Genomic DNA, 14,787 nt, shown 5'->3' on the forward strand with positions numbered 1-14,787 from the left:
TCAGCTCCGCCTGAGTCGAAATCTTAGAAAACTCCTGAGAATCGATAGGATCTGATCACACTAACGATAATAAATTATATCCACGAATTTCTTCAAGCCCAACAATATATATAAAACCTAACAATGAAATTAATACCAAAAACCGTTTACAAATAATTTCCTGGACACGACACGGCAAACTGTATTTTAGAAGCGTCAGGGTAATTATCGATAAGATAAACAAAGCCTACAAACATCTCCAAATTTAACGGCATACAACAATGAAAGTAATATCTAAAAAAAATCAACACGTTTACGAATAACCTGCTGCAAAGGTGTAGAAAACGATATTTTTCAGGATAACAGACAGAATCTAACCACTTCGAAGACGATAAATTATTTCTCCAAAGCTCTTCAAACTTCAACATACGTAACAACGAAACCAGTACCAAAAACCAAAACGTTTACGAATAATTTCCTGGACACGGTAGAGTGATCTAAATTGCTCGTCGACGAAACGGTATTTTAGAAGCGTCAGGATAATCGTTCATGTGGCCGTCCGCCGGGGTAAAAGGCCGGTTCCTCGCTACGTGTTAGGGGCATCCGCTCAGCTGCCGCGATAATTTACTCTTTTTTCGGCCACCGATTCGGCCCACCGGCGCTAATTTACATTTACGAGCGAGATCGGCTAATTGCCGGTTAACCGGTCGGTGGAGCGCGATACGACATACCTCGCCTGCAGTTTGTTGCTGCCTTCCGATACAACTGTCGCTGCCCGTGAGAACTGGCAGGAGGTTTCGTTGCGCCCGTACGCAGCCCATCGCCGTCAATTACAGCCATTTTCTTTAAACGTCGCTCAATCGTTCCGTATCGTTCACGTTCCTGCCCTCTTTCTGAATATCTGAAAAAAAGTAAAATTAGAAAAATTAGCGGAAAAGTTAACTAACTGTTGAAGTTGTGAATGGTTCTCTATGGTTTGCGTTCCGTCCCTCTTTCTGGATATCTGAGAAAATAAAAAACAGTATTAGAAAAAGTCGCTTAACTGTTAGTGTGCTGAATATTGTGAATTGAGAATGAAGAGTACATTTTGTGAAATACAAAATGTACAGTGCGGTAGTTTAGGACATAGTTGAAAAATTTGAGGATTAAAAACTCGAAAGGAATTCTAATTATATAGTTATGTTAAAGTATAATTTCCTCCACAGGGGAAAATAAAACGAAGAAAGTAAAATAGGAAATGTAATAAAATACTGGAGAAAATAAAACGAAAGATTCGGAAAGTTAACTGAAAGGTTCCTAGACAATGACGTTGATTTTTTTAAATCGTAAGTAACTTTAATTGACGAAGAAAATACTTTACCAAGTGATTATCGGTAGATTCTGGCGAAAGCGGAATAGTTTCTCGCAAAAATTATTAGCGATTGATATGAGGATTTGATCCTAAAAATACAAAGAAATTTTAACTTTTCACTTTGTCCTCTACCATTCACGAACGACGTGAATATCAGAAGCAATGCCAATACAAACATTCTAGCGTCGGTATATCTCCATAAACATGCATTACGATAAAAGATAAAGGCGAAGGAGATCGAACTGTGAGAATAGTTCTTTTTTGAACAAGAATTTTCCGGCGGCACGGCACAGTGTGGCTGTGCGATACTGTTAGATACGAGAAGACAAACAACCGTGTGATATGGAACCCGTAAAGACCACCAAAACGTAAACCGTGATACAGGCGCCAACGAACCAACTCGTCGCCGCAATGTGTTATCGTTGGTGAACGAGTCGCCCTGTCACAGCTATTCATCTCTAATTCCGTCGCGGCCTTCCCTCTCTGCCCGGTTGTACGGTTTGTCGCTTTAGCAAAATGAAACTTTAATTTCGGCCGAACTAGAACGAAAACAAAAAACCAATTATCCGCCTACGAATGATCCGCCGCTCGCGTATCCTATATTTATGGCCACTGCCGCGGCTTGCTGGCGATTAATCGGTCGAACCGCATCATTTTTATTCATGTTTCATGCGACGCGTTGATTGCGGAGGCCGGAATTTAGTATTAATGGCCTCGATAGACAGTGCAGTGCGGATGATCGATAAAATTCATCTTTCGACACCCTAATTTAACCACATATCTTGTCACCTTTATAATTTTATCGAATTTTTACACGCGTACAACACGGATAGTTATAAAAGTTAAAAAATTGTATTGAAAACGAAATTTATACAGCGAATTGGTGAATCGAGTAAATTGAATAAATTAGAAATTTTGCTTATAGCCTTCTGGCGTTAGCTTAAATTGATAATTATAACTCTGTTTAAAGGATTTCCTTTATAATCACGAAATAAGAAGAAACTTAGTAATAATTTAATTATCTGATTGGAGTATACATTTGGTACTTGAATATTTATCTATAGATTTATGAATCATTTTTCTAAATTGTTCGTCGATATTTATTTTTGTGAAAACAATTAAATAATTGGACATCAAGTATGCACCATTAGAGAACAGGAAATTGTTTTTCATTATACTCTCAGTAGTGTGAATATACTTAAATACAAAACCCAATAAATATTACACGAGTATTATTAAGTATTATATTAAGTATACTTAAGTACTATTAGTACGCTAAAATACAGGTATATTACCAAGCGACAATATTATGGATCGGAGGATTAAAAGTAAAAATTCTTCACGTTGTGCTCTTTTGCTTTACGCTTCTATAGAAGCTCCAAAGCTTTAACCCGAGCGAAATTGTAATTTTCCATTCGCGAAATTAATTACCATCGAGGCGCAAGAAACGCTGAAGTGACAAATGTAATTAAGGGCTCTTTCTCCGGCTGCGAAATTATGGCAGACTATCATTGATGGCTGCTGCGAGGGGATGATGAACGTGGATCGGCATTTTCCAGCGTCGAACAGCGTGCGCTCGGTCTCGTGTACACGTACACACCGTGCTTGGTTTGTACATTAAAGCGAGGTCCAACGCAGTACCTGTCACGGTCCTCTAGTATCCTTGTCTCACCGCTGGCCGCCATACCTCGTCCATCGTTTCCATCGTGGGTTCGCCGAGCGAACCACTCGGTTCGGTTTTTAGTTAATGCTCGCGCTCGTCACGTAGCCAACCACGTCGATGGACTTTAACCCATTATGGTCGCGTCTACATCGCGAGATATACTATTCGGATATTTAAGGGACGACCTGACGTGTTTTCGCGCCTGAAAAATTTGTTTGTCTTTTCCAGCATGAATTTCAATTCCATAAAACTTACTTTGTGAATTGTTCAACGAGAATTCGATGAAGGGTTGCAATTGTTTTCGAAATTGAAGTATGTGATTCGCTGGAATTTCGACTACTTACTTATTTACTTGTAATTTTTCCGAATGAAGAAACAAAAGAGGTACGAAGTCTTCAAATGGATGAAATATTACAATTGATTTGAAAATTGGGTAATTTACGGAGTTGACAGAGGTTTACCTAATCTAACACTTTCCTTGAGTAAACTGTATCTCTCACGTACCTAAGAAAGGATCTTTCAAACCGATGAGATGTAACCAATGGTTGCGCAACTTAAGGCAATAAAATTTATGACTAAGGTAAACTAATTCATAGTTTTAAAATTTCTCTGGTCAATCTGTACAAATACTCGAGTACATAGAAACGAGGAAAAAATGAAGTTTTTAAATTAATTCCAGGCCAACGTTACAAAACGTAAATTCCTACCAGACCCCAAAATTGCTCAAGCCCCTAAATACCAAAGAAATGGAACACCGACATCTCCACAACGAACTGATCGCCAGTCATTACCGATAAACCACTCCCCTTCTCATCCCCGATTCATAACCGGCTAGGTCGAAAAATGGAAGAGAACCAATCTCGAAACGGGAGGAGAGACAGTTCGGGGGCGGGTAGAGCAAAAGAACAGGAAAAAACAGCAAACAGCGTGCACGACGTCGAACAAACAACGTCAGACAGGCTACGACGAAAATCGTGTCCCGCTGGCTGGCTATCGTGTGCGAGAGGGGTTGGTTTCTGGCTGGATGCAGAGGCCATCGAATACCAGGGGGACAGGGGGAAAGGAAGACAGAGAGAGAAAAAGAGAGATGGAGAGAGATAGAGTGAGATAGAGAGAGGGGGAGAGAGAGAGAGAGAGAGAGAGAAAGAGAGTGGGTTAGGTTGATCGTCGGATCGCGGGATCCCGGTCGATCTAGCGGCGCTGGCCTTCTCTGGAGAGGCGGAAGTAGCCGTGAAAAATTTTCCCGTCGACGTGTGGTGGCCCGTGTACGAGGCCAACGGCGCGCATTTCGCGGTGTTCGGGGTGTCGGGGGTGGTTCACCAGAGAGTGTACCGCGGGTTGGGTCACGGATGGGATGAGTCGCGTCCACGATGTGTGCAAGCCGAGAGTGGAGTGTGTAGAGCCAGCAGCAGCGGCAGAGAGAGAGAGGGGTATGGGTGGTCGAGGCATGGGAGTTCGCGGGGGTTGAAGCGAGAGGGTTGGTCAGCTAGCTAGCAAGAGCGGGAAGGGGGTAGCCAGCGCACGAAAGGGGGTGAGGCAGTAGTGGTGGCAGTGGGTGGCCGAAGGTGAGGGTATTTGTTGGCGCGAGTGGCTAGCCAGTCGGATTACCACCGGGAGGGTGATTCGAGGGGGGCCCTTTGGATGGGTGAGGGGTGTGCGCGCGGCTCGCCGAGGGGTAGGAGGTTGCTATGGGTCCGCAATACACACAGTGGCACTCGACGAAAAATGTAGCCAGAGAGCGACCACCGCTGGAAAATTTACACGCATCACGAGGGCGAGACTGAATGGCGAGGGTTAAAAGAGCATCGCTAATGGCCACCGCGTCGGTTATTTTGTGGATTTTTATAATACGACCGACCAAGCCCGTGTCCTTTCTATCCGTCTTCGTTCGGCTAATTCCTGCTCTCTCGCTCCCTTTCGCCTCTGTGTCCCAGACCAACGCACCACCAGCCGATGGACACCAGTCGATTCCATCAGTTTTTCAATCCGGCTGATTTTCCTTCGCCGCCCTCTTCCTCGTCCTTCTCGTTCGTCCAACCGCGCGCGTCTCGTTCCACCGCCACATTTGCGTGGATGAAATTGAGGGATAATGAAGGGGCGATTCGATTTTCTTCGCGAGTCGAGACCCGCACCCCCCGATCGTGGAACGCTCTTTAACGACGAATAACGCGTTCATTGTTAAACACCGATACGGGAAATTAAACGCGAATAACTTTTGATATACGAGGAGGAGGTACTGGATATTTGCTGGAAATTTTTCATGTACGACTCAGGGGGCTAGAGGAATTTTTTGACGAGCCATTAAAAATTTACACGCGTTCCTTTTGTGAGCTGCTCGTTGCGCGAAATACTCCCGTAACGAGTGAAAATTAATATTTCATTTTACAGCGAGCGAGATACGAGAATTACGAGACTTAATCGAAAGGAGGTGATAACCATTGGTGCAGCCTGGAACGCGAGAGAGAACAAAAATTTAGAAACTCGCTCCATTTTAGAATTCCCCTGTGTCACTCACGTCGCGAGTTTCCCTGTTTATCAGTGGCTGAAATATTCCGCTCATTTCGCGCATCCTTTCGGAAGCATCAGCAATAAACGCTATTTCTCTTTCTCGTTGGAATTATTATTACTTCCTTAGCAACAAGTGTCTGAAATCTTCTACTATGTGAAGGTCGTATACGCGAATATAAAAGAACGTAAAAGAAAATCAAAATGATATAAAGAAGAGGCCAAGGACGATAAACAAAATCACTCTTGAATTTATTTCAAATTCTAATCTAACGCTACAATTTTAACGCTATGACAACGCAAAGTTCCGATCCTGTATAATGAGTGTAAGCTCCTGTGCAAGGTAAGGTAAAGCAATTAAACTTTGTCCTGTCTCGTCCACCTCAACTTTCCCCTAGATTCCAGGAGCATCCACAATGTACACCGATCCAAATTCTTCCTGCCTTTCAATAGTGCCGGGACTGGCTGAAATTCGGCGTGATCAAAGTTCGCCGAACGATCGAGAATCCATTTAACGGGTGGTCGAAGCGACCATGGATCCGCACACCTCCCGACATTTAGCAAGTGAAGCAGCAACGCACGAGATCGCGTCTGTTCATCCTCTCGGAGATGACCAAAGAGAGAGTGAGAAGGTGCATACACTCCCGTAGAGCGTAACGCTAACCCAGTGAAATAGATAGTCTCTCCAGGCTGATATCGTGGCGGACACGAGCGAAGAGAGAAGAGACAGAGCGGACGAGGGTGTGCTGCCGCGTGTGTGGGAAGAGAGCAAGAGAGTACAAGTACAGGCTGGCAGAATCCATCCATATATCGCGGGGCCAACAAACCGACCGAATCTCGACAGGACGAATGGGTAGGCCGCGTTTTCACCGTTGCCACTCCGCACCAGTTTCCACCAGGCTGCAGTCGGCCTGTGCTACGTACGCTTCCCCCCCAAAAGCGACGTGTGTGAGCGTGCATACGGGGCCTGTGTCCATAGCGTCCACGGGAGCGTGTATACGTAAAGAGAGAGAGAGAGTAAAATGAAGAGAGAGGGGGGAGAGAGAGAGAGAGAGAGAGAGAGAGTAGTAGTAGATGGGTATAGTTACCCGTAACGCGGCACACTGATCCGCCACACTGGCTACGACCAACGAAAGCTTCGCGTCCAAAGAGTGAAACGGGCAGCGAGCGTGGCAGCCAGGGAAGAAGAGAGAGACGGTGAGACGTGGCCAGATATAAAGAGATAAAGAGGAACGAGAGGGTACCCGGTCTGCTGGTCCGACCAAGAGAGAGGGAGAGAGAGATAGAGAAACGAGGGATGAAGAGGACTAGAAAGAGAAGAGGTTACTCTGGCAGTGCAGCTCGGCACTCCGCAAATTTTCAACCGCCACCCACTCTCGACCACCTCGTCCTCATCCCTTGGTACTGACCACCTCCCACCAGCACACCCACACGGTTCGCCAACCCCCAACCCTTCCTCTATTCGAGCTCGTTTTTGCCGCGTCCACCGCCAGATCAATGGGGTTGCTAACACGGGTAGGTATATGTGTCCGTCCCCACCGCCCCTGGTCAGACCAGTACACCCCCCTCCCCCTGCTATCGCCGGTCCGCTCCCTCGCGCTGAAACCGTCGACCAACCCTCCGGGCACCAACTACCCTCTCGCGATGCCTCTCCGCGACTCTGTACAGGGTGATTATAAAGTTTCCACGGACCGATACTAAATGAATTGTCGAGGCGCTCGCGTGTTTCCGCGCTGTGTTTCCCACCTGCCAACTAGGGTGGCCTTCTTTCGGGTTACACGGGGATGCTGAGGAGAGACTGAGTGATGAAGAAGGAGGGACCTGTTTCAGGTAATTTCCAAGTCTCTAAGTCTCTAAGTTTCTAAGGTGATTTAAGGGATGATAGCATAGTTGAATTTCTGATCTGATTTGTTACACTTTGAACCTTGTTGCGAACTCCTACGTCTAATTGGCAGTCCTATTTCAAACGGACGAATTTGGAATGTTTTAACATGCAGTTGAGACAGAGAATCGTGTATAGATAGCTCTAAGAAATCTTAAGAAATCTGTTAGCAGTTAGTACCAGATCTGAAAGGGTCCAAAGAACGCAGCAGGCTGAGGAAATAACGCATATGATTAACTTTGATGTGTAATTAACTTTGTGTGTAATATAATGATGAAGAATTTCCAATAACCGATTTAAATTTCCAATTTTCAGTACCTGATATAAGGAAGATACTTCCAGTAATAGGTGCTATTATCGATAATTGAAATTATTTCTCATAGGAAATAGACATTAATAATTGTCTTAAATATTCCATAACGTCAAGAGCTTTTCGTGACTTTTCCTTTCGTTTATTTTTGAAGCTTGTCTACTGAAACTTTTTTACGGAATCACTAAAGAATAAAAATAACATTTCATAGTAATCCTCTATCACCCTTTTACACTATTTTAAAGAACAAAAGATTGACATCCACTCCACTAAATTACGTTATACCCCAGATTTTAACTCATTTCACGTAAAAATACGACTTTTTTTATATATAAAATTCGTATATTTTAAACTGCGGATATTCATGCAAATTTATATTTTTACAAACAGGACTAAAAAATGTAACTTGTACAGAGATTTGTTTCACTAGTAAATATTATAACGACCACTTACTGTACATTAGACTACGTGTAGTTTATGCATTTCTACGCCTTCAAATTTCCCATAAGCGCATGAAACCCATAGTTCAAGAATTACACTGTAAAGAAATGATATCAATACATCAATATCACATAAACACAGAAAACTGATAACATTAAAACAATGTATTTTTACATAACCAGGCCGAAATATGTAACTTTGTCTATGTATTTTTGTATATTATGTGCAATGCATTCTATACATTTCTGTGTCTTTAAATACCCTATAAAGTGACTACAAAACATATTGGCTTATTGGCTTATTGGCTTATTTTCCAATTAAGCGTTCAGCATTTTTTCACAGATTCAACGTTTGATTTTTATAGTATCAAATTTTTACAGCCATGCAAACATACTACTAAATGATACAAAGTGTAATACACTCGGACCTAATTAATTAACGCGTAAATGCCATAGTAAACACGATGGCTTACCTATACTTTTTCTAACCACTGTAATTATATAAATATCTGTAATCAATATATATATATATATATATATATATGACTATAATATTAACACACCAATAAGAGTATAAAAAGGTGATCTATAGATGCATAAAAATCTACAGTCTAGGAACAATAATTTATAAAAATTATTAAAATATCAATATACCTGTATCCTATCGACGCAAAAATATAAAAGACGTATTTTTCTGTAACCAGTACGAAATGTGTTAACTAGTGTTTGAGTGAGGCGAGGAAAAACTGGATGACCAGAGGACGCGTATATTTTCCGGTATAATTGCGGCAAGGATTTAATGACTTTTTTATCAGCCAACACCGCAGGGACGCGCGACTTGCAGGAAGCGTTTGCGGGGGCGGTTCGGGGTCGAAAGGGAGACCGATCGATAATTCTGTTTCGGTTACAGACAATTACGACTGATTCGACCGCTAATCAACGGCGAGACGGACCGCTGTCTGGCCAACGATCCGACAAATATCCTCAAAGTGATCCGACGACTCGACACGACGCGCGTTTTACCAAGCAACGCGCGCGTCCACTGTACACGCTACTGGCTACGATTTCTCGCGTAAATATCGATGCGAGTCGCGGCCAATAAACAAACGATGGCCGCAAAGTAAAATGAAATAAAATAATTCACTGCCTGGTGACTATTATTGCGACGTACGAACCACCGCGATTTACCACGCTAGAACCTGGAGATCAATGAAAACACTAATTACCGAGAACCAATTTCTTTTTTTGCTTTTTACTTTCGATTTTTCAATTATTTAGTTGTGCATCGATTGATTAGCGAAGAAGAATTGTTCGAATTTTAAAGAGGTAGGAGAAACTGTTATTATTTTAATATTTATATTAAATATAATAATAATAGAAATAAAAATCAAAATGACCTCTAATGGTTATGAGTATATTTTTTATGTTGCTTGTTTGGGATTATGATAATATTTTAAGCATGATCCTTTCGTGATCGTATTTCTAGCGTCTGAGATTTTATCACATCTATTGGCTAAGTAGCTCCTTCCATGTTACTCTCAACATGTAAATTGTATGCAAATTCATATCTCTTTGAACATAAAATAAACATAGTTGGAAATGGATCATTTCTTTCCCTCTTTAAATATTGTAACAAGTACTTAGTTTGAATATTTCGTACACATCTGCGCGTTATATGCATTCTACAATATATATCTCCATACGTTTCAACTTCCCACAATCACACGAACAACAATCTAATTGTCACTCAGAGGCTTGAATCGTGATAATGTATTCCACCTCGTCTTCAACCAAGCTCGGAGATCACCAACTTTCCAGTCAATATAACCTTAAAGCCCTCCCCATCGTGGATCCAAGGACCAACTAAAATCCAGGAAGCAAAAAGAGGAGAGACAAACGCAGGCGAGGAACGTGAACTGTTTCGGCTGGGGGTCGGCTTATTAAATTCCAGAAACTTAAACACCACCTGTTGAAGGGTGTTCAGGCTGGCTCGTCGTCAGTCCGAAAAAGTCACCCAGCAAGAGGGGAGGTGAACTCTCTCTCTTTCTCTCTCTCCAACCCCTTTTCCGCGATGAAACATTTTTCAAACAGGGCAGAATTTTCGAGAGGCGGAAAAAAGTTTCGCCGATTTGGCCGGTGGCCAGCCACTTGGAGGCCGGTGGTCGTAGCTTGGGAAAAAAAACCTCTCCAAACCAGACCGATTTCTCTATGGCCGACAGATTAGTCCGGTTGACCATTGCGCGTCGTGATCGCCGTTTCAATCGTCGTTCCGATTCACCGGCTCGTAAAACAATGCGCCGCTGATTACTCGATATAACTTCCGACGAGAAGGGGGCCTACCACGGGCTTTGCGAGAGAAAGGACGATGCAGCTGCAACACGCGCACCGTGGAGGCCAGGTCCAGGCATTCGCGATTCATACGCAATAGAATTACCGGTTTACGCGGCGGTGCTGTTGTACGAGAATGCCGATAGCTAGGGACGAGCCGTGACTACCAATTAGGACCCGCGACCCCTTGCCTGCGACTCTCTGTCTTTGCATGGAGCCAATGGATGCTGATAAATGAGATTTCGTATTTGGGAATTTTGTATAGAAATCAACAACTTTGTCATTTTCTGGACATATGGCAGATTGTGTACATAGAAGATAACTTTACAGGTGAACTAAAATTGTGACGATAAAGTTGTGTTAAAAATGGCAAAATTGGAAGAGCATGCTTGGAACGTTCGAATGCTACTGTTCTGTTATCGCTATAACCTCGCTTGCGGCTCTCTGTCTTTGTACTGAGGCCCATGGAAGCCAGTAAATGAGATTTCCTGTCTGGAAATTTTGTGTATATATCTAGAACTGTGTCACTTCTTCGATATAATAAGGGATATTTTCATGAGAAAGTTAAAACTGTAACAGTTATTGCAAATTGTAAGATTGGAAGAATTTTCAAATATTGTTGACATCAAAGATAATTAATAATAGCGTCAAAGTATGTAAAATCATGAATTTATTTTAATACCTAAAGATGATGAATCGTTTAACAGTAATCTACTACTTAAACACTAAAAGTATATAGAAAGCATACAAAAATGCAAGAGTTCCATGTTGCAGCGGCTAACAGTATTAAATATTAAGAAACCTATATTTTCGAATCTCCATTTTTCTCTAAAATCCAGTGCCATGCACGACCCAAAAATATTTGAAAAACTTTCCATTACATGCATTCTAAAAATAATAATCAATAAAACCTCGCACGATGCAACTTTCTCTATCGCAAACGCACATTCTCGTATTACCTATCATATCCCAGAAAGCAATTTTTTATCCTCACCGTAGGTACGAGATTCATGGAAAAACGACACGTGAGTATAGAACGGAAGAAAAGCCAGGACGCCAGGGGTCGAAAAGAAAAAAGAAAAGAAAAAGAGAAAATGTGGAGAAAGACTTCCGCGGTGTTGCACTTGGACGATGATGTCCTCGAGAGGAGGTACGGATCGTTCTTTGTGTGATTCGTTCACCTGATTTAACGCGGACACTGGCTCACTAGGGGGAGTGATACCTGACAGATGTTTAGGGATTTCGAGTGCTCTCACTTCCGCGAGAACGATCGCGACTTTGAAGTAGCCGTCGTATCGTTATTCCGAATTTCTAGATGCCTGTCAGATACTTCATCGTGAATCAAGAAAACACTGTACCACGTGGTTTTCAATCCTCAACAAATTTTCGCAATTTTTCCTACTTGCCTGGCTTTTCCTTTTTTCTATTTCCGTTATTCCCAAATTCCAGACGCCTGTCAATACTTAGCCCGTAAATCAAGAAAACTATGTACCATGCGGTTTACGATCCCCAAAAAATTTTCTGCATTTTTCCTGTTCGCTTCTCTGTTTATTCTCTAGTGCTATTTCTCTCTTCTCTATGTTTATTCTCTATTCTTTATCTCCCTAGTGCTGTTATTTTTCATTTCTAAGTACCTGCCAGTGACCATTGATCAATAAAACATCGTACCATGTGGTTATCTATCCCGTAAAAATTTTCCCAAGTTTTCCTTGTCCAATTGCAAATTGCTTTTCCGTTATTTCTTTTTTTTTTTGTTTTCTTTTGGTTGAAGAGAGGTTGATAAGTGTAACGTATTTTTGCAACGTACGAGTGCTGGATCTGCAGTCAAGTAAGATCACAGTAAGATCAGGAGTTGATTCTGTCTATAGTTTATGGTGAATATTGCGGTCTTGTAGTCAGCTATTCTGCTTTCGGTTTCGTTCGAGTGAGACTGAGGTTGATTTAGAAATGCGAACTATATGGTTAATATTGCATTATACTGCATTTATGTTTTGGTTAGATTTATGAGTTCGAAGCAGTTAAATGAAGGTAAGAGAAAAAATAAGGGTATTACCAGATCGGGGTAGAGGATTATGTCCTTTCCTATTTTATAGCTCTGGTTCGTAGTGAATTGTATCTATATGTAGGTTGTGTATCATATCTATGTAGGTTGAATATCAAGGACAACACGCAAAATATATTTAAAGTTAATATAACTTTGTTGAAACGCTCGTACAGTGCAGAAGTCACAAAAAAACATCGCTGTTAAATACTCGAAATGTTCGAGAGATACTCGTAAATACTGCTTGATAACTCCAGATAACCGAGTACATATCTTTAAAACTACGTAGTGCAATAATTATTATTAGCATTACACACTATCCTATAATATAAAACATTATCAAATCTTCTCGATTAACCTTTAATTGATACCATGGATGAAAGTTCGGTTGAATGGCATTGAAATTAAAGAGTATTTTCTAGTCTACAACTACAATCTTTCTTTACGTGATGCAGTTTTCGTTTGTTGAATTTTGTATTTAATGTTTTTCCATAGAAAAATACGTGTTTTGAAGAAAATATAGTATCAAAATATGATATAATATCCACTCCTAAAAGAAATTACCTAAAATGTTCCAATAAAACTCGTTTTTCACTAACTTATCTCAAGTTTTGTGCCTTTAGATAGACGATTAAGATAATAGTCAGCGAATACAACAGTACAATAATTTAGCGAGTACGCAGCACTGCAAGAAATATAAGACATGATGCTCATAAACTTCCGATTGCTAAAGGAAATTCTCTATTAATTTAACAAAAAATTCTTCAACGAATAGACAAAAAAATTCATCATTTTCAATCGCTAAAAGATGCAACTTTCGAACTCCATGACTCCATTCGTATTCACCATTTTCAATCCTCATACGATAAAATTCCCGAATCAGCAAATTGAGGAGATTCCTCGTTTTTAACCGTGTCATTCTGCCAGATGAAACTCTCAACCAATTAAACAAAAACTCATCGTTCTTAACTTCTATAAACTACTCGTAGAATCCGGCAATAATTAGACGAATAAATAAAAGCCCTCAGCAGCGTTTAACGCCTCTACAACGTTTCCACCCTCACGGTGATACATCTTCCAGGAAACGTGTCTCCTCGTTCCACCCCTACACATACACGTGGCTCTGGTTCACCCTCGTAACGACAGATGGCTCACGCTGGTCAACCTTCGAGGGTTTCTCTCCCTTTGCTCCTCGAGAACCTACTTCGTTGCCTTAGGGTCGTACGCCAACCTCGTCTTAAACTTTCGCCAAACTATCTTCGAAGCCTCAAAGAGGCGGAATTAGTTTTCAGAGGGCCGTGTAAACGCGCCTACACCGATGTGTCTACCGAAGGAGAGGATCATGAACGTTTGGACAAACAGATTATCGTGTGCGTTTGCCAACTGCACCTGATCTCCTGAAGTTTCCTCGAGGATTATCGTTTTTCGAGTTACTAAACACTGTTATGTCGAACCCTTTCGTACAAACACTTTGTGTTCTCTATCAACAAAAGGGAAACGTAATAAGGCACATTTCTCATGTGCTACAGGTAAACAATTTTCATAGACCGTGTAATAGTAATTTTAGATTCTTCGAGAAGAATTAAAATAATCTTTCAATCGTTTAAACGGATATTTCATTCACGAAGATATTTGACGTGTACACGTTACTTTGAAGGGTTATTAAGTTTGTGGGTAGCAACTTTATTTGAGGGTTGGTAAAATGCGAAAGGTCTACAATTGTAATGTTTGAACAATAACTTAATAAAAAAGTGGTTGGAGGTTTGGTTGATATTTGGGACTTATTCCAAAGAACTATGAAGGATAATAAGACAATGATAAATGTTCTTCTAATTGTAAGTATTGATTTAAATTCAGTAAAAATGTTCAATATTCCTCATCTATACAGCATGAACGAATTTTGCGCAATGGAAGTAGCTATGAGCATATATTTTATCGTGCGATCTATGGACTATATGAACATCAAGAAAAAAGCGTGTGTCGCATTAAACGATAGATCATATTCGTTACACGTAATCAAAGATGACTATAATTTCTTTCTATACGCTATATTCGCCAAAATTCCTTCTTCAAGGTCAACATGCCAACGAGAGGAAATTTTTCAAAAATCCCAACGAACTTGACGCGGTATAGGAAGGGGAAAAGTTTGAAGAAGAGTGTGCCGAGAAGAGAATTTTCGAGCGAATGGCCACGAGTGTGTTCTGGGGACTCTGCCAGACGACACACGCATCTGCTCCTCTTCTCTTTTTTCCTCCTTCCAGCCCGGATAATTCGTCCCCGATAGACGA

At 41.3% G+C, this 14,787-nt stretch overlaps 1 protein-coding gene and 1 long non-coding RNA gene across 3 annotated transcripts in view; both read right to left on the reverse strand.

The window, feature by feature from the left end:
• The window catches only part of LOC100643908 (protein lozenge), a 44,446-nt gene extending 43,560 nt beyond the window's left edge, over window positions 1–886 (reverse strand). For both annotated transcript variants that reach the window (XM_048411787.1, XM_048411785.1), the window contains exon 1: window positions 711–886. The gene's annotated coding sequence lies outside the window, so the exon portion shown is untranslated. The remainder of the gene's footprint in view (window positions 1–710) is intronic.
• Window positions 1–14,787, reverse strand: part of LOC125386272 — a 336,686-nt gene that overhangs the window by 242,128 nt on the left and 79,771 nt on the right. The window lies entirely within an intron of this gene.

Source organism: Bombus terrestris, chromosome 14 (assembly GCF_910591885.1).
Source record: "Bombus terrestris chromosome 14, iyBomTerr1.2, whole genome shotgun sequence".
In the NCBI taxonomy this organism is placed as follows: Eukaryota; Metazoa; Arthropoda; class Insecta; order Hymenoptera; family Apidae; genus Bombus; species Bombus terrestris.